Raw genomic sequence first — 22616 nt, 5'->3', positions numbered from 1 at the left:
TAACACCCAAGTAGAGGACATTCCCGGGCACCATAGGATGTTTATCTGTTGCGGAAATGAAACGAGAATAAGCAAAGAGATTTATTCAGAGTCGGCCACCGTCACTCGCACTTGGGAGAGCCCCGGAGGACTGGGGGAGCTTCCGAGTGGCCCAAGGGAAAATCCAGGTGGGCTCCGGGGAGGCAGTGGACGTGGGATGCTGGGGTGGCCAGCTGGAAAGGGGCGTCCCGTGCGACTGGACAGGGGAATATCTTCAGCTTCCTCTGGTTGGTCCTAAGTTGCAATTGAGACAAAAATTAGGGAAGCTGTCAGTTACTGATCAAGTCCTGGCCATTGGGTCCAATTATTACAGAAATGATTGGCTTCCTGGACCGGTTGTTAGATACGGTGGGCCAGCTTCTGTCTCCGGAGCCGTGGGCGCTGGGCTTTGCTGGATCTGTGACTTCATGACAACAGAAAGTCACAGGTCTGTGCGCATTGTGGTCGTGGTAGATTTATCAAACTATCATTCAAGCTCATCACATCCTCGAAACTGGGTATTAGTGGCAGTGGGACCCACGGCTAGACCCTATTTCCGATGCGTTAGGGCACATATTTTACTCTTCCACAAATTGTGTTTGAAAATTGTATTCCAGTATAATTGGTTTCCTTTGCAATTCCAAGCACTTTATTTACTCTTTAAAAACATGATTCTGAGATGGGGATTCTGGCAGATGGAATTTTCCGAAGACGGGCTCACAGTAATATCTTGAGCCCACCGGCTCCCCTGCAGGTAGCCACGTCGGGACCCGGGCAGGGTGGCATCTGATCCCACCCCGTGAGTCCGGGAAGCCCCAGGGACCTGTCATAACCAGCAGAACGTAGGAGCCACGATGCTGGCCGACTTGGAGGTGAGGCCAGATGCCGAGGTCCAGGGGCTCCCGAAGGATGAACGGCGTCGGCGAAAATAACAAATGGACACGACAGCAGTGTGTTGGACTGGCCGCTTTGTTGTGGCAAACGTGGCATTATGTTTGTTGGCAGTTTGCTTGGAGCGTGGTCATCTGTGTTTCTCGGCTTTACCTGATGCTAAAAACGTTCCTTGGTGTGATCGCCCATTAAGGAACCTCGCGGTTATTTCTTTGTAACGTTTCCTCCTGCCTTTTGCTTATTGATCGATTTCTTCATACTTCATACTTCTTTGTGTATCTACGTTTATTTATAGTCTGTAAAGCATTTGCTTTGCTGTTTTCATGGAAGGTCGTCTAGCTCTCAACACCTCAAGTGGAACGTTTACAGGGACCTGACTTCTTGATTGTTCCTTTGAACCGTTTGCGGTACAAGGAACAAAAGTATTCGCTTTGGTCTGGGGTGCCGGGAGGGAGCCAAGAGGGCCCTGGGAACCCACGCCTTATGCGTTCCCAGAGAGACCATGTGTACCTGGGAACTAATGAACCATTCTGTACCTTAACCCGCCAGGTCCAGTTACCATCTGGAATGCCTCCTGGGGGCCAAGTGGGCCTAGGGGTTGGAGTAACTTGTATCCCTAGAGACATCCCTTTGTTGCCGGAGTGGGGCTTTCGAACCCATTTGCCCCCCTCCCTGGCTGAGAGATATATGGGGCTATCCTTCCTTTAGGTAGGGGACCGGCAGGCAGGGGTGGCACCGGCTGGATATAAGGTTTCATTATCGATCTTCGGATTCTCAGGGTTTTTCCCTCATCCCCAGAATATATCCCCGAGTTTGCCCCCACGGGTTTCTTTTGAATCATCAGTGCCAGTTGGGCCATGGGGATGGCCATGATGAGTAAGAGGAGGGATACCAGTAGCTTCCCATTCGGAGGGTCGCTCTGCATTGCCCTTCCTCTAACCACCCGGGCTGTGCCACCAGGAAGGCTGGATGGGTTGGCTCTCGGCAGCCAGAAAAGCCCACGCGGAGTTCTCCCGAGTCTCCTGGCGTGCTCGCTCGCTCTCGTGGCCCAGCTGCCGCCTGCGAGGAGCCCGAGCCCTGTAGACAGGCCGCCCACTCCCAGCACCAGCGGGGAAGCCTCCAATCTGGCCTCCAGCCTCTGAGTCCTCGTAGCTGAGGCCCCAGACCTCCTCGGGCTTCCTGTCCGAACTGCAGACCCGCGGACCCCGTGCGCATAATTAAACAAGGGCTGGTGTCCACCGTCATGTCTGTGGCGCAGCGACGGAAACACAGGAAACAGGGCCCGTGGGCTTCAGCACGGTGACCGAGGCAAGCGCAGTACTTGGCCACCGTGCTTCTCAGTCGGGTCTGGGGCCACTGATGGCTGGACCGCAGGGCTGAGAGCCCAGGACTGTGGCGGGCAGTGGGGGGCTCCAGCTGGGCAGTGGGGGTGGCTGGTGTTGGGGGGAGGGGACGCTGGTGTCCTGCCATGCCGGCTGAAGCCCAGGCCCGTGCTGTGCTTGACGTGGAGGGTCAGAGGCCACGGGAGCAGGGCCAGGACACCCCCGCTGGAGGCCGGTGGCCAAGTAATTAGGGAAGGTCTTGCCCACAGACCCTCTATGGGCACCCTGGCATCTCCACACCGGAGAGGGAAAACAGGAGCAGGGAGAGCTGCCTGGGGCCACAGAGCCCAGTGCCACGGCCACATACGCAGACACTGCGGTCTCTGTGTCATGTCACTGGGAGAGTCTTCTGGGCAAACAGCAAAACAATTCCAATTTCATCTTGGAGAAGGAACAAGTGAGGGGCGCCTGGGTGGCTCAGTCGGTCGAGCGTCCGACTTCGGCTCAGGTCATGATCTCACAGTCTGTGAGTTCGAGCCCCGCGTGGGGCTCCGTGCTGACAGCGCGGAGCCTGGAACCCGCTTCAGATGCTGTGTCTCCCTCTCTCTCTGCCCCTCCCCTGCTCACGCTCTGTCTCTCTCTGTCTCTCTTAAAAAACATTTTGTTTTTAATGTTAAAAACAAAATTAAAGACAAATAGAATCTTGTCTATTAAAGATTAAAATGGATTCAAAATAGATGAAAAGATTAAAAAGTAAAGATTAAAAATAGAATCTTGTCTAAAAATTAATGTTTATTTATTTTTGAGACAGAGAGAGACAGAGCATGAACGGGGGAGGGGCAGAGAGAGAGAGGGAGACACAGAATCGGAAACAGGCTCCAGGCTCTGAGCCATCAGCCCAGAGCCCGACGCGGGGCTCGAACTCACGGACCGCGAGATCGTGACCTGGTTGAAGTCGGACGCTTAACCGACTGCGCCACCCAGGCGCCCCAAATCTTGTCTAAAAATTAAAGACAAAACACACACAACAAGCAATTTGTCAGTGAGGGTCTGTGTTTGGCAACATGAGGGTTGTTGGGACCACCCTATAGATGCCCAAACTCCACATCTGTCTTACAAGGACCAGGGAGTTGGAGGCGTCACAGTGTCATGGGACCCTCGCCCCGACTCTGCAGCCTTGGGACGATGGCGCTGTCCTCTCTGACAGGGGGATCTGCTGTCCCCAGGCCGCAGGAGTGCTGCCCAGTCGCCTAGGGTTGGGGTCGGGGGTCACATGGCGGGCGGGGAAGTGGCACCAGCCCACACACTGTTCTGGGGTCTGAGACGCACCCCGCCCCCCCCCCCCAGCCCCGTGCAGAAGGCAGAGCAGTCGTGCATGTGTTTGTTGTAAAACAATTTGTCAAAGACAAACATAAAGTGTTAATTCACTTTTACAAACTTTTACCTTTTCCTGTTACCTTTACTTGCATTCGCTGTGTCGTTCATGCTGGTGTTTCAGGGTTTTCTCATCTCTCAAGCAAAACGTACGTCTTCAGTCTTAAAACGTATCCAGACAGGCTGCCGTTGGAATTCACCAGTCTTTAAAAATCCGTGATTCATTTAATGCTGTTGATTAAAACCTGGCTTCCAAAATGTTTTCTTGTGAGGCACATGTCTGGTCTCGGTTTGTGGGAGGCTGGGTTTCTGCTCCGCTAGCCCGCGTGCGATGACCTCACCGGTCGGTCGTCTCCCCGGGAAAGGAAGCCGACTCCAGCAGGCTCGGGTTTCAGTGGCGGCTCAGAGCCTAGAGCTCACTTTTGGCAGGAAGTGCAGAATCAGCACTAACAAGGCCAATGTTTCCCGAATCCCAACCAGAGAGCGGGTTCCAAAGGCCGCGGAGTGATGCAGGGGCCTCTGGGGAGCAAGTAGCTCGCTTCGGCTGCCGAAAGCCCACCTTCCAGTCGGAGTGGTTTCTGTTGCCACGGCAGAGGGGAGAAGGTGATTCTGGCGATTCGGGGACAGAAGTAGGTGACCCGAGGCGTCCAGGCGTGCGCACAGAGGGTAACGTGTACATGGCATCTTCTCCTACACGACCAACTGCGCCTCCACTGGGTGACATGGACACTTCAGGCAAACAAAATCCAACCGTGACGTCTCATCCCTGTGCTCTGTCACCATTACACGGCGACCACTTACACGCACACAGACACCTGGGGTCCCGGGCACGGAAGCAGGAATTACACTGCTGTCTGGTGCTCGGGATGTTGGGCTGGGGAGACCTGGCTGCAGGCCAGCAGGCTGCCCTCTCCCCCCACCCCCCTGCCACCCCGCCCCCCCCCCCCCCCCCAGTGCCAGCCCCTCTCTGGAAAGGCACCGTTTCCCAGCCACGTCCCTATGGAAAGTGCTGGAGCACCCCACCACTGCCAGCTGGCCCAGTGACCGTGGGGAAAGCCCCCGCCATGGGCTCGCGTTCCCGCCTGCCCAGCGAGACGGAGGTGTGGGCCGGTGCCTTCCTATTCTCTAGGAGCTTAGAGACTTTGGAGCCTTAGGTCGCCCCTCGATGGCTCCTGTACAAGCTACAGAGGCACCCGCAGTGGAGTGCCCCGTGTGGAGTTCTAGCTGGCAGGAGGCCTCGCACCCCCACGGACGAGGAACCCACGCTGCTCCGAGCAAACTTGACTGTTTGTCGGGGACTCTCAGTCAGGAGCACTTGCAGATCAAGGGTCACACTCAAGTGACAGTAATTTGAGATCGGCAAGCTGGCAGAATCTCCCTTAACCCAGGAGGGGCTGGAAGGCACAGCAAAGAGAATTCAGACTCGGAGCGGGATGAAATTCATCTTGAATGCAAATGATCCGCCTGACCTTGCACAAGGTGCCACTTTGTGCTTCGTTTCCTTTTCCCGCAAAATAGTAACCCTGCAAAGGCCACCGTGAGGCAAATGGCCATGGACTCCCACACACCCGCAGTGGGGAGCAGAGGTCCCCTCACAGACCGTGAGCTTACTGGCGATTACGGTATGGTCATGGTGGAAAGGATCAGCCTGACGTATTTTAAACTCACATCACCTCCGTACAGTGAAGTGCCCAAATCTGAAACACAGAGCTCAGTGAATGTCTGCCTGTGTATACATGTCCATGTGACTGCCACCCAGATCAAGATCTGGAACGTTACCTTCACCCTCGTCTTTCTTCTACCCTCTTAGGTTCTGTGATCACGGCATGCAAATTAAAGTGGCAAAACACAGATAACTGGAGAGAAAAAAAAACCCTAGAATTTATTTACATGTGCAACATGTATACTTCTGACTCTGCAAAGCTGGGGATCTAGCCTGGACTTGGGGTCCTCTCTCAGTCTGGGTACACGCAACGACCAGCACTGCCAGTGTTTCACTTTACTGTCACTCTTCCTGGGTACCTTCTGTGATGGGCTGAGCTGTGTCCCCCAAAACTCCTATGTTGGAGTCCTAACTCCCAGCACCTCAGAATGCTCCTGTGTTTGGAGACAGGGCCTTTAATGAAGTGATTAAAGTAAACTGAAGTCACTAGGGTGGGCCCTGGTCCAATCTTCCTGGTGTCCTTCTAAGAAGAGGAGATCAGGACACAGACAAGCACAGAGGGGTGACCACGTGAGGACATGGTGAGGAGACAGCTCAGTACACCAAGGACAGAGGCCTCAGAGGAAACCAGCCCTGCCCGTGCCTGGATCAGGAAATTCTAGACTCCAGAAATGAGGGAATAATTTCAGTTGGTTAACCCACTTAGGCTGTGGGGTTTTGTTATGTAGCCCGAGCTGACTGATACACCTTCCTACTTTTTCCCGAGGATGTAGGAAGCCTTCCCCTGTCCTGACTGCTGCTGTGTTCCCACAACACTGACTTCACATCTCCACTGGTGAAATGATCCCATGGTATCCTCATCATCTCCACGAAGACTGTGTGTTCCTCCAGGGTTGTCCCTACCTCCTCACGTAAAATAGTTTGTCAACAGACGCTTGTTCGGTTGAGCCCAAAATAGAAAAGAACAAATGCTGCATCCTTTAAGACTGACGAGTTTCATTATAAACTCTTCTCCGCCTTTCTTGAAGCAGACTCCCTCTCCTATTCCAGGCCTATTTCATCACTGACTTTGCCTCCCCCCCTAATCGATTTGAACCAATGGCACAGCACACTTCGTAGCATAACATCGGGAGCCTACCATGCGGAGAGAGAGGATCTCTTTTGCACTGCTGGTGGGAATGCAAACTGGTGCAGCCACTCTGGAAAACAGTATGGAGGTTCCTCAAAAATTAAAAATAGAAGTACCCTACGACCCAGCAATTGCACTACTGGGCACTTATCCACGGGATACAGGTATGCTGTTTCGAAGGGACACGTGCACCCCCATGTTTATGGCAGCACTGTGGACAAGAGCCAAAGTATGGCAAGAGCCCAAATGTCCATCGATGGATGAATGGATAAAGAAGATGTGGTATATCTATACAATGGAGTATAACTCGGCAATCAAAAAGAATGAAATCTTGCCATTTGCAACTACGTGGATGGAACTGGAGGGTATTATGCTAAGTGAAATTAGTCAGAGAAAGACAAAAACCATATGACTTCACTCATATGAGGACTTCAAGATACAAAAAAGATGAATGTAAGGGAAGGGAAGCAAAAATAATATAAAAACAGGGAGGGGGACAAAAACATAAGAGACTTAAACATGGAGAACAAACAGAGGGTTACTGGAGGGGTGATATGCTAAATGGGTAAGGGGCATTAAGGAATCTACTCCTGAAATCATTGTTGCACTATGTGCAAACTAACTTGGATGTAAATTTAAAAATAAGTGAATTACTAATAAATAACCAGGAGCCTACCAACAAATTCTACACGAGGGGTCTAATGACCGTGGTCAACTGTCCATACGGAAGTTTCCAGGCCATATTATGTTCTAGGCACAGAGTGACAGGCAATATGACAGTGACCACAGGTGAGGTCATTTTTCTGGGTCGGTAGGAAGAGTGTTGCTTTCACACTCATGGTATCCAGCTGAGCTGAGTGCGTGACCGTGACCGTGTGCCGGGTCATCCCACCCGCTCTGCCCCAGGTTGCCCCCTCCCCTCTCCCCGCACAGGCTGCTGCTCCAGAACCCCTCCCCTCCTCTGAAGCTCCAGCCCCAGCCTCTGGTCCTCCAGGCCAGGGCTGTCCTCCTTGCTGCAGTCCCCGGCCAGAGTGCTGGGATTCCAGAATCCACGTTCTCCCCACCCCGTCCCCACCCAGACTCCCTTTCCTTCCTTCCCTCCCTCCTTCCTCCCTCCTTCCTCCCTCCTTCCTCCCTCCCTCCTCCCTCCCTCCTTCCTTCCTCCCTCCCTCCCTCCCTCCCTCCTTCCTTCCTTCCTTCCTCCCTCCCTCCCTCCCTCCTTCCTCCTTCCTTCCTTCCTTCCTTCCTTCCTTCCTTCCTTCCTTCCTTCCTCCCTCCCTCCCTCCCTCCTTCCTTCCTTCCTCCCTCCCTCCCTCCTCCCTCCTTCCTCCCTCCCTCCTCCCTCCCTCCTTCCTTCCTCCCTCCCTCCCTCCCTCCCTCCCTCCCTCCTTCCTTCCTTCCTTCCTCCCTCCCTCCCTCCCTCCCTCCTTCCTTCCTTCCTCCCTCCCTCCCTCCTTCCTCCTTCCTTCCTTCCTTCCTTCCTTCCTTCCTCCCTCCCTCCCTCCCTCCCTCCCTCCTCCCTCCTTCCTCCCTCCCTCCTTCCTCCCTCCCTCCTTCCTTTCTCCTTCCTCCTTCCTTCCTTCCTCCTTCTTTCCTCCTTCCTCCTTCCTTCCTCCTTCTTTCCTCCTTCCTCCTTCCTTCCTCCTTCCTCCTTCCTCCTTCCTCCTTCCTCCTTCCTCCTTCCTCCCTCCCTCCTCCCTCCCTTCCTCCCTCCTCCCTCCCTCCCTCCCTCCTTCCTTCCTCCCTCCTCCCTCCCTCCCTCCCTCCCTTCCTCCCTCCCTCCCTCCCTCCTTCCTCCCTCCCTCCCTCCTTCCTCCCTCCCTCCCTCCTTCCTCCCTCCCTCCCTCCCTCCCCCCTCCCTCCCTCCCCCCTCCCTCCCCCCTCCCTTCCTCCCTCCTCCTCCCTCCCTCCCTCCCTCCCTCCTTCCTCCCTGCCTCCCTCCCTCCCTCCCTCCTTCCTTCCTTCCTTCCTCCCTCCCTCCCTCCTTCCTTCCTCCCTCCCTCCCTCCCTCCCTCCTTCCTCCTTCCTTCCTTCCTTCCTCCCTCCCTCCCTCCCTCCCTCCTTCCTCCTTCCTTCCTTCCTTCCTCCCTCCCTCCCTCCCTCCTTCCTTCCTTCCTTCCTCCCTCCCTCCCTCCCTCCCTCCTTCCTCCTTCCTTCCTTCCTCCCTCCCTCCCTCCCTCCCTCCCTCCTCCCTCCCTCCCTCCCTCCCTCCCTCCCTCCCTCCTTCCTTCCTTCCTTCCTTCCTTCCTTCCTTCCTTCCTTTCTCTCTCTCTCTCTCCCTTTCTTTCTTTCTTTCTTTCTTTCTTTCTTTCTTTCTTTCTTTCTTCTTCCTGATTAATTTTCCTCCCTCTCTTTTTCTTACATATTAGCGGGGGATGCTATCCAGAAGTCTCCATACACATCTTGATGCTTGGCTTATATTTTTGGTGATACATTTGGTCATGTATGAAACGTAACCCAATGAGACAAACCGAGTGAAAGTATTTAACGAACCGTGGAGTTTTCAGTAAACATCTGAGGGTGTGGTTTCCTCTCGCTGTTTCCCCTTGAAGTCTGTTCCCACACAGCTGCTTTCTGCTCCATCCACTTCTTCCTTCGAGAGGATCCACAGAAGACTTTTCCGGAATTGGTCAGCACATGGGTCCTCAGCTCAGCTGCGCTCTAGCAGATCTGGCTCTAGGGACACCGCGGCATTCCCAACCTCCAGTCCCTGCTTTCCAAGTTAGGGCGAGTCAGGATGGCCTTCAAGGGTCTCCATGCTCACTGCAAACATGTTTAGTATAATATTCAATACTCTGGCTTTTCAACCATGCACCCCACGTTCTGGGACACTCTTCCCACAAAGAGGTGGGATCTACGCCCCACCCCGAGTCCGGCAGGCTGGTGATGCAGGGTCACAGCGGCTGGGTCTCCGGGGAAGCCTGACCTCACAGGGCCCGCCATGCTGGAGAGGTGACCTGGGGGCATCCCTGTCAGCCTCGTGAGCGCACCGCTGTGGATGTGGACTCAGGCTCCGGCCCCCACGTGGCCGCTCCTCAGAGCCTTTCCTGAATCCCCACCCACAGAGTCAAGGATGAAAGAGGGCGTTCTGAGCCCCAAGAGTCCAGTGCTTGGTCACACGGCAGTAGTAATGAGTGCGGGGTATACGTATCTGGTGGGTCACCCCGTGCTCACTGTCCTTGAGGAGGTCCCGCACAACGTGTGACTGAATGGACACAAAATGAAAAGTGGAAACTTACAATTTTTTTGATGTTTCTTTTGAGACAGAGCGAGACAGACAGAGCATGAGCAGGGGAGGGGCAGAGAGAGAGACATACACAGATTCCGAAGCAGGCTCCAGGCTCCAAGCTGTCATCACAGAGCCTGACGAGGGGAGGCACCCAGGAACCGCGAGATCATGACCTGGGCCGAAGTTGGATGCTCAACAGACTGAGCCCTCCCAGGCACCCCTGAAAAGAGGAAACTTTAACAACATTAGAATTGTTCTCCGGGGAGACATGTTTGTCCCACCTCAGCCAGGACTCCAGAGCGGCTGGGTCCCCAGGGCGCTGGTGGCTGTATTTGCAGCCCGCACACCAGCCGGCAGTGGCCGCGTGTGGTTATTCACTTCCCTGAACGTCCCCAAACCAGCTGTCACATTATGGGTGCAGGATGTGTTTGTGCTGTGCGCCGCCTACCTGTCTCTGTCCTTGTGATAGTCCAAGCGTCCCTGCTCTGTGGCACCTCAGTGGTAAATACACGTGCGAATGTGGCCCCGACTCTCCTCACAGTACCGGGTAACCCGGGGTGGGTCGTAAGTGATTCAGAATACACGCATGATATCCCTTTTCCAGAGATGATCACTGAAAAGAGAAGTCTTTAATTTTTTTTAACGTTAATTTATTTTTGAGAGAGAGAGAGCATGAATGGGGGAGGGACAGAGAGAGGGAGACACAGAATCCAAAGTAGGCTCCAGGTTCTGAGCTGTCAGCACAGAGCCCGACGTGGGGCTCAAACCCATGAACTGTGAGATCATGACCTGAGTCAAAGTTGGACGCTCAACCCACTGAGCCCCCCAGGCGCCCCTGAAAAGATGATAAGTCTTAAAGGTCCTTCTGGAGAACCTACGAATCTGAGCTGACGTCGTCCCTACCCTGGCTGCCGAAATACCACTTTGGAGACCCTGGAGAAAGGTTAAGATTTCAGCCTAAAGACTGGGGATGGAGGGGCCTCTCGCTTGGGGCCCTTGATTCATTCGGGACCTGAAACCCCTCCGTGGCCTGGAGCAGTGGCCACACGAAGTCTGCATTCCCTCAGAAGCCTACCCGGAGACAGAAACTGGAGCACAGCTGGGGTATTCGGGAGGGCAGGGAGCAGCCTGGGGCAGGGAAATGAGGGGTGGGGGCTGGTCAGGGCAGGATGGGGTGAGTCCTGGGGAAACCCACCGAAGAGGTGAGGTGCGGGCTCTCAGGGTCGACGTTGTAATTCCCACGCCGTCTGTGCTCCGGCCTCACAGGCAGTGGCTTTCGGGGTGCGGGGTGGGGGTGGGGGCTCTGTGACGGTAGGGGGTGGTGCCGGGATGGCCAGGCCTGGGGATACAGGGGGGCACGGGTGGGGGCTGCTTCAGGACCTCTCTCAGAAGAACGCTGGGAACACTTAGGAGAACAAAGAAAATCCACTTGATTGAAAAGCATGGTTAGAGTCTAAAGAATAAATCTGTGATGTCGCAGTACGGATGCCTCTTTATTCACGGGCAATAAGCCCCAGTGGCGGGCCTAACGGGCGCCGTGATGTTACATAGCGATGAGCTTAAACAGTGTCCGGGACGAGGCTCCTGCTGTCGACGGGGCCCCCGGGGGCACTGCCGCCACCGTGCTGTGTTACCCGCATTCAGAGGAAGGAAATCCGACTCGTAGTTAGGAGTTAGTGAAAATAGAGACACAGTCGTTCCCGTCCACCTTCTTGGGCGGCTGAACTCTGCCCGTGGACCTCGGGGCAGAGCCTCCAGCCCACACAGAAGAGACCACATGATGCAGGGGGTGCGGGAGCCCCGTGCCGCCTCACTTGCCCCCTGCAGACGGCCTCCCCCCGGTCCCGCTGGCTCTCACCACCCGGCAGGTCCAGACCCGGCTCGTGTGCCTTCCTCTGGAGCCTGCAGCCCGAGGAAGCAGCAGCCACGGGTCGGGGGAGCCCCGGCCACAGACAGGAGGGGACCCCGGGGGGTTGGAGACAGCTGGCTGGAACAGCGTGCCGGGCCTGACACGCACAGATGATGCGGAATGAGGAATTCCAGAGCCTTCCCGGGGAGCAGCCGAGGCCGGGTGGCTCAGGGCAGGGGCGAGCGAGGGCCGTGTGGACCGGACCCCCGGGGGCTCTCCTCCCTGTGGCAGCAGGCGCGCCTCGGCCAGCACCGAAGACGGCCAGAGGAACACTGACCGCTCTCCTTTCCAGCAAGTCTGTGAAGGCACCGAAGTGAGAGAAGGGCGACCAGCTGGAAAATCGGGGTGGATGCCGGGAGCGCCAGGGGTCAGAGCTCAGGCGGCGTTTCTGGAAAGAGAAGAAAGGGTGTGTTTCTCGGGTCTCATTTTCACATGCCTGAACTATGCAACCAGACAAGTATTTGTGGATCTGCTCCAGCGCTGCAGGGCCGTCATGGGAGCCTGCAGAGGAATGTTCCGGCATACCAGTCTCCCTTCTGGCCCCAAACTGCCCTGCCGCTGACCCGAGCGGGCGATCGGGAGCTCCACATTCCCCAGGGGAACCTGCCCCTGCACCGCCTGGGCCTGGTCCGTGTCCCGGTCCGGGCTCGGGGGTCCCCGGGAGGGGGCTGCGGCCCCCGCAGGCGGGCGTGGTCGGGGGCGCAGCCCTGCCTCTGGCGCACGTGGCATCGCGGGGCACCGGTGGGCCTGGGGGGGTGGGGTCAGAGCCTGCCGCTCGCCCACTCCCTGTGGCTGGGGAAGCCTGGAAACGCGCCCTGATTGGGACTGGAGGGCGGGGGGCCCCGTGTGACGCATTCCTGACGGTCAGCCCTGAGCCCAGCCTCTGGCTACCTGCCGGGGTCCTGCCCTGCCTTTGCTAAGACGCGCGATTTTTCGCAGTCTGAGACCAGCCGGCAGGTGCACGGCGACGTCGCTGCGGGAACCGAGCTCTGCCATTTGCGTTGTTGAAGTCACATGTGGGCGTCCGTGTCACGGTGCAGCTACAGCCACGTTCCTGAAGCGGAGGAAAAGTCACTTCCCGCGCTCGGATTCCCCCGGGTGCAGTCTGCCCGGACTCACGCCGCACACGGAAATGCCCGGCGTGGGGACCTGCAGGTGACCACCTGCCCGGGGAGATTCAGGGACGAGCAGAACGAGCCTTCGGCCTCATCGAAACAGGAACTATGGGGGAAGCCGGGGTATTCTCCAGTGACTTCAAATATACTGTCCATCCTTCTTTTTAATGGTTGTTTGTTTGTTTGTTTGTTTTGAGAGAGAGAGCGCACAAGCATGAGCAGGGGAGGGACAGAGAGAGGGAGAGAGAGGATCCCAAGCAAGCTCTGCACTGTCAGTGGGCCTGGAACCCACAAACTGTCACATTATGACCTGAGCTGGAACCAAGAGTGGGAGCCTCAACCGACTGAGCCCCCAGGAGGCCCCTACTGTCGGTCCTCATGGTGGCAAAGAGGCCAAGGGCTGGTGTAGATGGGAAGGCGGCTCGCAACCCTAGGCAGGGTCGGCCAACACTGAAGCACCGGGACCTTCAGAGGAAGGTCACCCTGAAGCAACGTGAGCCCGACTGACCTCCAGGAACGCAAGGCCCTCAAGGGGCAAGGCTTCTGCCTGTGTTTTTTCCACCGACATCATTCTCAGGGCCTGGCACGTACTAGGTGCTCAGTGAGTATCTGGCGAGCAAGGGAAGGCCCGATAATGAGGAAGAAAATGTAAGTGACTGAATTTTCTGAGTTTGGCAACAATCTGTTGTTTTTCACTGGCACCATTCTTTCCATTCTTAAATTTTTTTATCTTTTCTGACAACAGTGCTGACCCTTGCCCCTGGGCTCTGCTCCTCACTCCCTGTGGTTCAGGTGGGCCCGCCCACCACAGGCCTGGGGATTTGACCCAAGTCCCCCGGCTCCGTATTCCCTGCTGGGGACAATGTCTTGGGCAGGTGCACAGAAAGACCCTCTGTGCCCACGAGTCCAGAGCCCTGGTGTCCCTGCCCCGTGCCTGACCCACGCCTGGAGGTCAAGTCTCCCCATGGGATGCCTGGGGTTCCCTGGATGAGAACCATTGTTGTCAGGTTTAAGTTCATCAGAGTTCCCACTGCCCCAACCAGCTGAAAAATACAAGATTACAAAATAGTGTACATTTGATGTGGAGGATGTCTTTTTCCCGAGCAGCTGTTAAGAAATTGAGAATTTGGGGCATCTGGGTGGCTCAGTTGGGTGCGTGTCCGACTCGATTTCAGCTCAGGTCATGATCCCAGGGTCATTAGATCGAGCCCCGCATCGGGCTCCATGCTGAGTGTGGAGCCTTCTTGGCATTCTCTCTGTCTCCCTCTCCCCAGCTCAAGCTTGCTCTCTCTCAAATAAAAAAAAAAAAAAAAAAGAAAAGAAATTGAGAAATTGATGGGGCATATGACCTGTTAGAAGCAGGGACATGGGGGGCAGGGGCCCTGGGTGGCTCAGCAGGTTGGGCGTCTGACTTCAGCTCAGGTCATGATCTCATAACTCATGGGTTTGAGCCCCACGTCGGGCTCTATGCTGACAGCTCAAGGCCTGGAGCTTCGGATTCTGTGTCTCCCTCTCTCTCTGCCCCTCCCCCGCTTGCTTGTGGGTGCGTGTGCGCTCTCTCTTTTTCTGTCTCTCAAAAATAAATAAACATTAAAAAAAGCAGCAGGGACACGTCCCGGTTCGGGAAGCATGCCGGACTCTGGCCCTCCACCATGTGTGAGATGTGTCCCGCAGCTTCCAGATGGTTCTGCTGTGCTCTCCCTTCTGCCCAGAGCGCCTGTGACACAGTCTCTGACCCCCTCACTTCAGCTTGAATTCCAGCTGTGGTCTGTGAGCTTCTTGGTCAGGGCTCTGTGACCTTGCTCCGGGGTCCCGCGGACCCTCTGAAACTACGGGCGCACTTGTACTGTGAGCACTATTTTGAGGACAATGGCCATAGTTTTGCCCAGATCCTCAGCGGTTTGTTCCCGGGCCCCCAAAAGAGGCCTGTTGTCTACAGAAAAGAATCGGGGCTGGCTGGTTCAATGGGTAGAGCACGCGACTCTTAACCTCAGGGTCATGAGTTCGAGCCCCATGTTGGGCGTGGAGCCTACTTAAAATAATAAAAAAGAATCCGTATTCCTTCCCATGTACATGAGCCCAGCTGTGATTTATACCTTCTGCTGCCTGACTTTCCCCCTTGTATTCTGTAAATCCAACAACTGCGAAGCACTCACAACTCTTAGAATGTGCTAGGGTGTTTTATGATTTCATATTACTGTGCCTGTGGCACCTTCCGGAATGTTCTCCCCAGACAGCCTGCTTGCCGCTCGCCAGCTTGCACCCTCTCCCTCATCCTTCAGTGCTCCGTGCAGGTATGACTTGGTCTGCACAGCCAACCGCCCTCCCTAACACCGCATCATCACCGTCCGTGTAGTCTGACCCTGCCCATCTAGATCCCTCCCGCCACAGCCTGTATTTTCTCCGGTGAATTTCTGGTCTTTCTTTGGTTTGAAATGAACGAGAGGAAAAAGTCTTCCTTCAAGTCTCAGGGGGGGTCCAGGCGTGTGTGGCTGGATGCTATCGCTCTTGACCTGTTTTCCAACACATCCTTAGATGTGGCCCGTGGAAACGTGGGAAACGGGCCGGGAGCGGGGAACGTCTGGGACGTGGACACGGAGGCGTGCCGGTCTCTGTGTCAGGGTGGACCGGCAGGACGTGTGCGCCAGTGCCGGCCGCGGCATCACGCATCCGGCCCTGCGGTTTGTTGACTTTGGCGAACCACGGCTGGGTTTTCCTCTAGTGAGACCTCCGACCTCGACCGTCCGGAGTGTGTCTGTGGTGACATTCTCGCTCGGATTCGTGACGAGATGGGAAAACTCATTCCAGCTGAAATTCATAAAGCAGTCTTAGCTTGGGAATGAAATTTGAAACAAAACTAGAAAGCTAAAGGCCTTCCTCCCCCTCCCCCGCCAGCAGGACTATATATTCTCGCAGAGACTTCATCTCTGGCTTGAATTACATGAAAGTGCGTAACAGATTTTTAGTGAACAGAAGATGTGGACCGTTGTCCCAAACGAGTGTTTCTCCTTGATTTCATTCCCACAGTGAAGGTGGAATGTTCCTGAAAGGTGACAGGATAGAAAGAGGTGGTTCTGCCATTTGGTGTTAAAGAGTATAACTGAGTGTTTACCGTGGATGCGAGCTGTTCCGTATTTTCTACACGTAAACTCACTGAATCCCGACTTTCTCATGTGGACCCAACATGCAGTGAACTGCAAAATATTAGTGGGGAGAGTAACAAGAAAAGTCAGCATCCTTTAAGAATGTGCCACGCGTTATTCTAACCACAGACAAGCCATGTATAAACCAGTCACTTTTCATAGCCAACCTGTCAAGTCACTACTCACTCATACTTTCCATGTTGCATGTATACAAATGTTGAGGCCCAGAGAGGCCTCCTATCCCACCCAAGGTCACACAGTAAAAAACTTTCTGAGCTGGGATTTGAACCCAGGCCGTGTAGCTGAGAAGTCTGTATTCTCAGCCATTATTCTTTCACTGAAAATGGAAATGGAAATTCAAATGGAAATGAAACTGAAATGGAAATCCGTGCTCTCTCCTTGGACGTAAAGCCTAAGTATTGTTTTGTACATTTGGAAATTTAAAAAAATTCAAATAAGAGTTTATTTAGGGTAAGTTGACAAAAAGTCCTAAAGCTCATTCAGAAAGAATATAGAAAAATAGCTTGAAAATTCTAAAAAAGAAAAACAATGAGGATGGCTCTTCCTAGCAAATTTTTAACATATATGGTAAAATTTTTAATAATTAGTATGATACTGCTGTTTGGGCCAACGAATCAGTGGAACAAGTAAGGAAGTCCAGAATCACACAGAAACCTGCCTGGCTTTATTAATCTTTCTTAAACCATCACAGAGAATTTCCCACCAGCAGCAAAGTAGTCCCCCATCTGTGATTTACAATCAGTCAACCATTAGTGAGAAAAAAGCTTCTTCTCTCATGTTCTAGATCAAAATGAACCTGAGGTGGTTTAAATACTTAAGTGGCAAAAACAAGCATAAAACTATGCACGTAGCACGAAAGCAATGTCTACATACTGTTTTAGGTGCAAGAACTCTCTGAGTCTGACCGCACAGGCAAAAATCACAGACGGAAGGATTGCTAGGTTTGTCCCTGCAAAGACGTGTGCCCGTGGTGTCGCAGTGAACAAAGTTTAAGGACAAAGACACATTTGCAGCATAAGTGATGGGCGAAGGATTAAAAACCTGAATATATAACTAGGCTTTACACGTGTATCAGAAAAGGAGAAACGCCCCAAGGGAAAGGTGATGTAAACCAGGAACGAAGGGCCAGAAGTTAAGGACCGTCCGTGGAAATTGTCAGCCTCGCTAGTCATCAAAGATTCGTAAATTCACAGGTTTTCTCTCTCCGTCCCTCTCTGTCTCTTTCTCTCTCTGTCTGTCTATATCTGTCTCTTTCTCCCTCCCTCTTTTTGTTTCTCTCTCTGTCTCTCTTTCTCTCTCTCTTTCTCTCTCTGTGTTTCTCTGTGTTGGTCAATCAGGTGAACACATGAAAAAGAACGGCAATACTAAGCTTTTGGAGGAGAGGTAGGAAGAGATCCTGACTATCCTCTCTGATTATGAAAGTGACTCTTGCTACAAAACACTCAAGAAAATATTGAAAGCTGTGCGCAAGAGAAGGCAAGTTCCTCACAATTCCCTCCCCCGCCCCCAAGTGCCCCCGGGGGCCGATTTTGTCACCTTGGCGTTTTGTGTCCTGCTCGGCTATCCCAGGCAGCAGTGGTCAGTGAGCCCCGGCTTGCACGTGGCCCACAGTGCAAGCACCTCACACAGGACCTCACACACAGCTGGTGGCCCTCAGCGGGCATACTTTACCTGCCGTGCCGTTCCCAGCCCTGGGCAGGAGAATCAGCAGACGTCCTGTGGGTGTTCGTGGAGAGAGGCATGAGGCCCTCGCCTTTGTAAATCTTTGTATATATTTGATTTGTCACGCAGCAACAGGAGACCCATCTGCCAACCAGGCCAAAGGGCAGGAGACTGTAGATGAGCCCGTAACAAGCGGAGCAGACAGAGAAATTTCCAGGACAGTTCCTCAGCGGACATCGCTATGCCAAGGACGGCCCTGCCTACCTCCTTCCCAGAGACGGAGAACTGGGGAAGTCTAGCACATTCTATGCTAGTTTGGTCCTGGCCAAGTCCTGTGGGCAGTCCTGTGGAGGGCAGCCTCTGAGTCTCAGGATTCAAGTCTCAAAGAGTCGTAAATTCCTGCCAAAGCCATCAGGGCTGATGTCCCTCCTGATATTCTGGAATGTTCCACCCTGCGGATGAAGCCTGAGCAGCTAGGAGGTCCAGTCCCACAGCAGTGAAGGCACGGTCCCCATGGAGGGCTGCTGACTCCACAACGCCCCTGCCTTCACCTCCTCCGATTTTCGTGCTGGGCGCAAGCCTCAGGCCAGGGCAGGTTCCAAACCCTGTGTGAGTTCTAAACCACCCTAGTGAGCAAATCCCAGCTCAGGGCAGCTGGAACGAACAGGGGACTCACTTGCTCACACAGCTGGGATGTCCAGGGAGGATGGGGCTCAGGGCCACCGGTCCTGAGCAAAGGAGGGTCTCTCTCCTGTCTCTGCTCGGGTCTTCCTGGTTTCATTTCCTGACTGGGACCGTAGTGGGGATGAGGCTACGTGTGGACCCGGCGTCCGCTCCTCCTGACCCTGAGACTGGAGGCAGACACCTTTCCCTCTGTGGCCACACTGAAAACCCCAGTGATCTGAGCTGCACACTGTCCCCGAGCCAGCTGCTGTGGCCACTGTGGCCAGGGCAGTGGACGTAGATACCGCCAACGTGGCCGGGGGTGGTGAGCAGGGGAGATTGGCGGTTCTCCACACCCCCGGTGTGGCAGAAGCTGGGTGGTGGGGGCAGAGCTGTTCCCACCCACAAACAGATCTCTGACGCTCATTTTTGTGGGTGCATCTTTCGGCCTACTGACCTCAGCTTACCGCCATGTGTTTACATATGTTGACGGCAACATGCGCTATCAGCCAGGGCGGAACGCCTCCTGACGTTGGCAGAGGCACCCCCACGGCACCCCATCCCCACGGTCTCCACGAGGCTGTGCTTCTGGGCCTCCAGGATGTGCCGCAAGCTGAGGGGTTCCATCCTGTCCTCCCTACTTCGTGCCGCAGGATTTCTGCCGCCTCTGACTCTGGCCGCTGAGCCACACTCAGCTCACCCCCAGGGCCCGCAGTGCCCGGTGCGGGCACACTCAGGGGCCCCACCCCCGCGCTGCCTCCCCCGGGGCCCGTCCCGGCCTCCCTGTCTCTGCCCCGACTTCTGGAGCTCCCGCAATTCCTGCGGCTCGTCCTGCAGCTCCCTGGCCCGGATCGTGTGCCCAGTGGCCAGGGGTGATGTAGATCCATCGAAATCATTTCAATACCACGTGGAGTGACTTGAAAAAAGAAACGCCAGCAGAGCCCAGCATCCACTTGTGGGCCTGAATAGCTCCAGTGAAGGGGAGTCTGAGGAACACTCCGTAGCAAACGCCCTCAAGAGCAGAAATCCTGCAAAGCTGCTGATTCCGAACACGGCTTCTTTCAAGGTGAAGATAACGACCCGTATCCCTCTATAGATGGTCTGCTCTGCTTCATCAGCAACAAGTGTTGCAGACGCTTCAAAGCTGCAGTACGAGCAAACACGGGCCCTGTGCTGGCCTGGCAGATGGCTCCATCCGGAAGGCAGGGGCCCTGGTGGGAGGAGGAGGTGACTCAGGGCCGGGGCCCAGCCTGTACTTCTGGGCCCCGTGAAGAACACTGGAGGAGCGTGCCTGCTGGTCTCCTCAGGCTGCTGTGGCAAATACCCCGTCCAGGGGGGGTGGATGCCCCGGCTCGAGGCCTCCGTTCTCGGCACTTACACAGCATCGTGGGCTGATGTTTGGGAACCACCGTCTTGAATGCCACCGAGGCCTTGTTACCGAAATGGTTCAGGACAATAGCGATACACGAAAACACAATTCTGCAGAAAAAAAGTCCACTGAGAGTGAAGAGAATGGGGGAGGGGGCACTAATGGTAGATCTGGAAATTTCCGTGTAGTTTTGGGAGCTGGAAAGGAGATCGTGGCAATGTTGGAGGAGGAGCCGGACAGACAGGCAGAATGCAAGTGCAGGGCCTGCCTGGGGGACCTTCGTGGAACCCCAAGTCTGCAGGGTGGAGGCAGGTGGCAGGGAGGGCAGGTGCCTGCGGCAGCCACATCCGGCCTCCCCCACGCCCCCAGCTCTGCCCCTGTGTGTGGGGGGCTTGTGGAGGGCTGACCTGGAGGGCCCTTGTCTAGGAGTCGGGAAGTGAGAGCGGAGCTGGGTCAGTGCACACGAGTCTAAACTTTCAGCGCTGGAAGCCAATAGCTGGTGTGCAAATGCTGCAGATCGAGGGAGGGGCCCCGAGCGCAGTGGGTGAAGCAGGTGCCGGGGGACGGCGGCCGGGATCTCCCGTCCCGCTGGCCTGGGGAGGCCTGAGCTTGTGGGCAGTGTCATGCTCCAGGGACCGCACTTCGAGTAAGAAGCTCCAGGGAACTCGTCCAGTGGGGACGGCATGGGACAGGGCCACCCCCTCTTGCTGTTTGCATCGTGCTTTGGGTGGGGTTTGGTCCCCTGGTCCCGGGAGCATTTGCTCAGTCGGGGTGTGCTAGGCTGCAGCAGCAAAGAGGTTCCGATGTCCAGACGCTCGGAAGCAAGAAGCGTATCCCTCCTGACGCCGAGCTCAGGGTACGCACGGCAGGTTTGCGGTTCTCTGGCCCAAGCGTTGCCGCCACACCCCGTGGTCTCTCAAGTCCCCCCTCTCTGTTGTTCGGGGGACGAGGCCCCCACTTCTGCTGGGGTTCCCTGGCTGGACCAGCCACGTGGCTACGTGGACCAGGCACGCGCCAGAGGCAGCCACCTGTACTCAGGAGGAGCAGGGATGCACTGGCACCAGCCCGTTGCTGCTGCAAAGGAGCATTTGCACAAAAACCCAAGAAAGCGGTCTGCGGTCAGGACAGGGCAGTGGTGACCCTGGACGTGGAGCGGGGCAGCCACCTGTGGGACTGGAGGCTGGCTCATGGGCAGCTGGCTGGTCCCAAAGGGGGTCTCAGCGCAGAGCAAGAAGCTGGCTTCATTTGTAAATGGCGGGGGCACACGGCCATCGCTCTGGGTCCTGCTCTTCTATCGCACAACAAATGACAGGTGGGGTGGGGTAAGGTAAACAGCAAAATACTATGACATCTACAAAGTATGCAAACCCGTGCTTCAGAGACCTTTTTCAACCCAAACTAAAACCCAGAAACTCTGGAGAGACATAGTTGGCTTCACACAAAAAAATTAAAAAAAATTTTTTTTTAACATTTATTCATTTTTTTGAGAGAGAGACAGACAGAGTGTGAGCGGGGGAGAGGCAGAGAGCGAGGGAGACACAGACTCCAAAGCAGGCTCCAGGCCCCGAGCTGTCAGCACAGAGCCTGACGCGGGGCTCAAACTCATGAACTATGAGATCATGACCTGAACTAAAGTTGGTCACTTAACTGACTGAGCCACCCAGGTGCCCCTTAAATTTTTTTAAAAAAAATTTTAAGTAGGCTTCATGCCCATTGTGGAGCTCAATGCAGTGCTTGAACTCACAACCCTGAGATGAAGTCCTGAGCTGAGATCAAGAGTCAAAGACTTAACTGACTGAGCCACCCAGGTGCCCCACACAAAAAAATTTTTTAAGCTCTGTGCCCAACGTGGGTCTTAAAGTCACAATCCCAAGATCAAGAGTCACATGTTCTGTGACTAAGCCAGTCAACTGCCCCAACTTCATAAAAATTTTTAAAAATGTAAAATATATTTTTTAAAATACATAAACTTAAAAATATTTGTATATAAAACATGTTTCTATATACAATATATGATATATTTATAAAATATATACCAGTATATAAAAATACACACATATACAATATACACATGTAAATAACAAAAGATACCAAGTAAGTCAAAAAACTAATGTTAAATTGGAAAAATATTTGCAATGCATATAAAAGATAAATTATTAATGGCGTAATATATAAATAACGCTTGAGCGATAATAAGAAAAATGGAAAGATAGCAAGGCATAAGTAGCTATTAAATAGAAACAAATAGGGGCACCTGGGTGGCTCAGTCAGTTGAACGTCCAACTTCGGCTCAGGTCATGATCTCACAGTTCATGGGTTCAAGCCCCACATCAGGCTCTGTGCTGACCTCTTGCTCGGAGCCTGGAGCCTGCTTCCGATTCTGTGTCTCCTTCTCTCTCTGCCCCTCCCCTGCTCACACTTTGTCTCACTCTGTTTCTCAAATGTAAATAAATGTAAAAGAAAAAAAAATTTTTAAATAGAAACAATTGACAAGGATATGCTAAAATTAGCATATGCAGATTTACAAAAATTACCAAAGACCATAATCTCTATAGCTCGTAGAAATGTGTAGAAAAGGATCTTCATTCATTGCTGGTGGAGCTGTAAGTTGCTGTAGCTTTTTGCTGAATAATCTGGAAATATGTATTAAAATTAAAAACACAGCTAGCCCACACGTGAGGACCCAGGCAGTAGAAAAACCCGACATATACGTAAACATAAGAATAATGGGCCACCTGGGTGGCTCAGTCGGTTAAGCATCTGACTTCGGCTCAGGTCACGATCTCACGGGTTCTAGCCCCACGTTGAGCTCTGTGCTGACAGCTCGGAGCCTGGAGCCTGCCTCGGATTCTGTCTTCCTCTCCCTCTGCCCCTCCTCTGCTCATACTCTGTCTGTCTGTCTCTCTCTCTCAAAAATAAATAAACATTAAAAAAATTAAGAAAAAAAGGGGGTATTTATTGTAGGGGCACCTGGGTGGCTCAGTGGGTTAAGCGTCCTACTTCAGCCCAGGACATGATCCCAAAGTTTGTGTTCAAGCCCCGAGTCAGACTCTGCGCTGACAGCTCGGAGCCCGGAGCCTGCTTCAGATTCTGTGTCTCCCTCTCTCT

At 54.2% G+C, this 22616-nt stretch overlaps 1 long non-coding RNA gene across 1 annotated transcript; it reads right to left on the bottom strand.

Annotated features, from left to right (window-relative positions):
• Positions 1-11100: 11100 nt before the first annotated feature.
• Positions 11101-17710, bottom strand: LOC147574655 (uncharacterized). The gene is made up of 2 exons (XR_015243381.1): positions 17486-17710; positions 11101-11923 (listed from the first exon to the last, which is right to left on the bottom strand). It is a non-coding gene; the product is annotated as an uncharacterized LOC147574655 (long non-coding RNA).
• Positions 17711-22616: the final 4906 nt, after the last annotated feature.

This window comes from Puma concolor, chromosome D4 (assembly GCF_028749965.1).
Source record: "Puma concolor isolate L17-30 chromosome D4, mPumCon1.1.hap2, whole genome shotgun sequence".
In the NCBI taxonomy this organism is placed as follows: Eukaryota; Metazoa; Chordata; class Mammalia; order Carnivora; family Felidae; genus Puma; species Puma concolor.
Note: the sequence above shows the minus strand (reverse complement) of the source record. Positions and strands in the feature narration are given on the sequence as shown.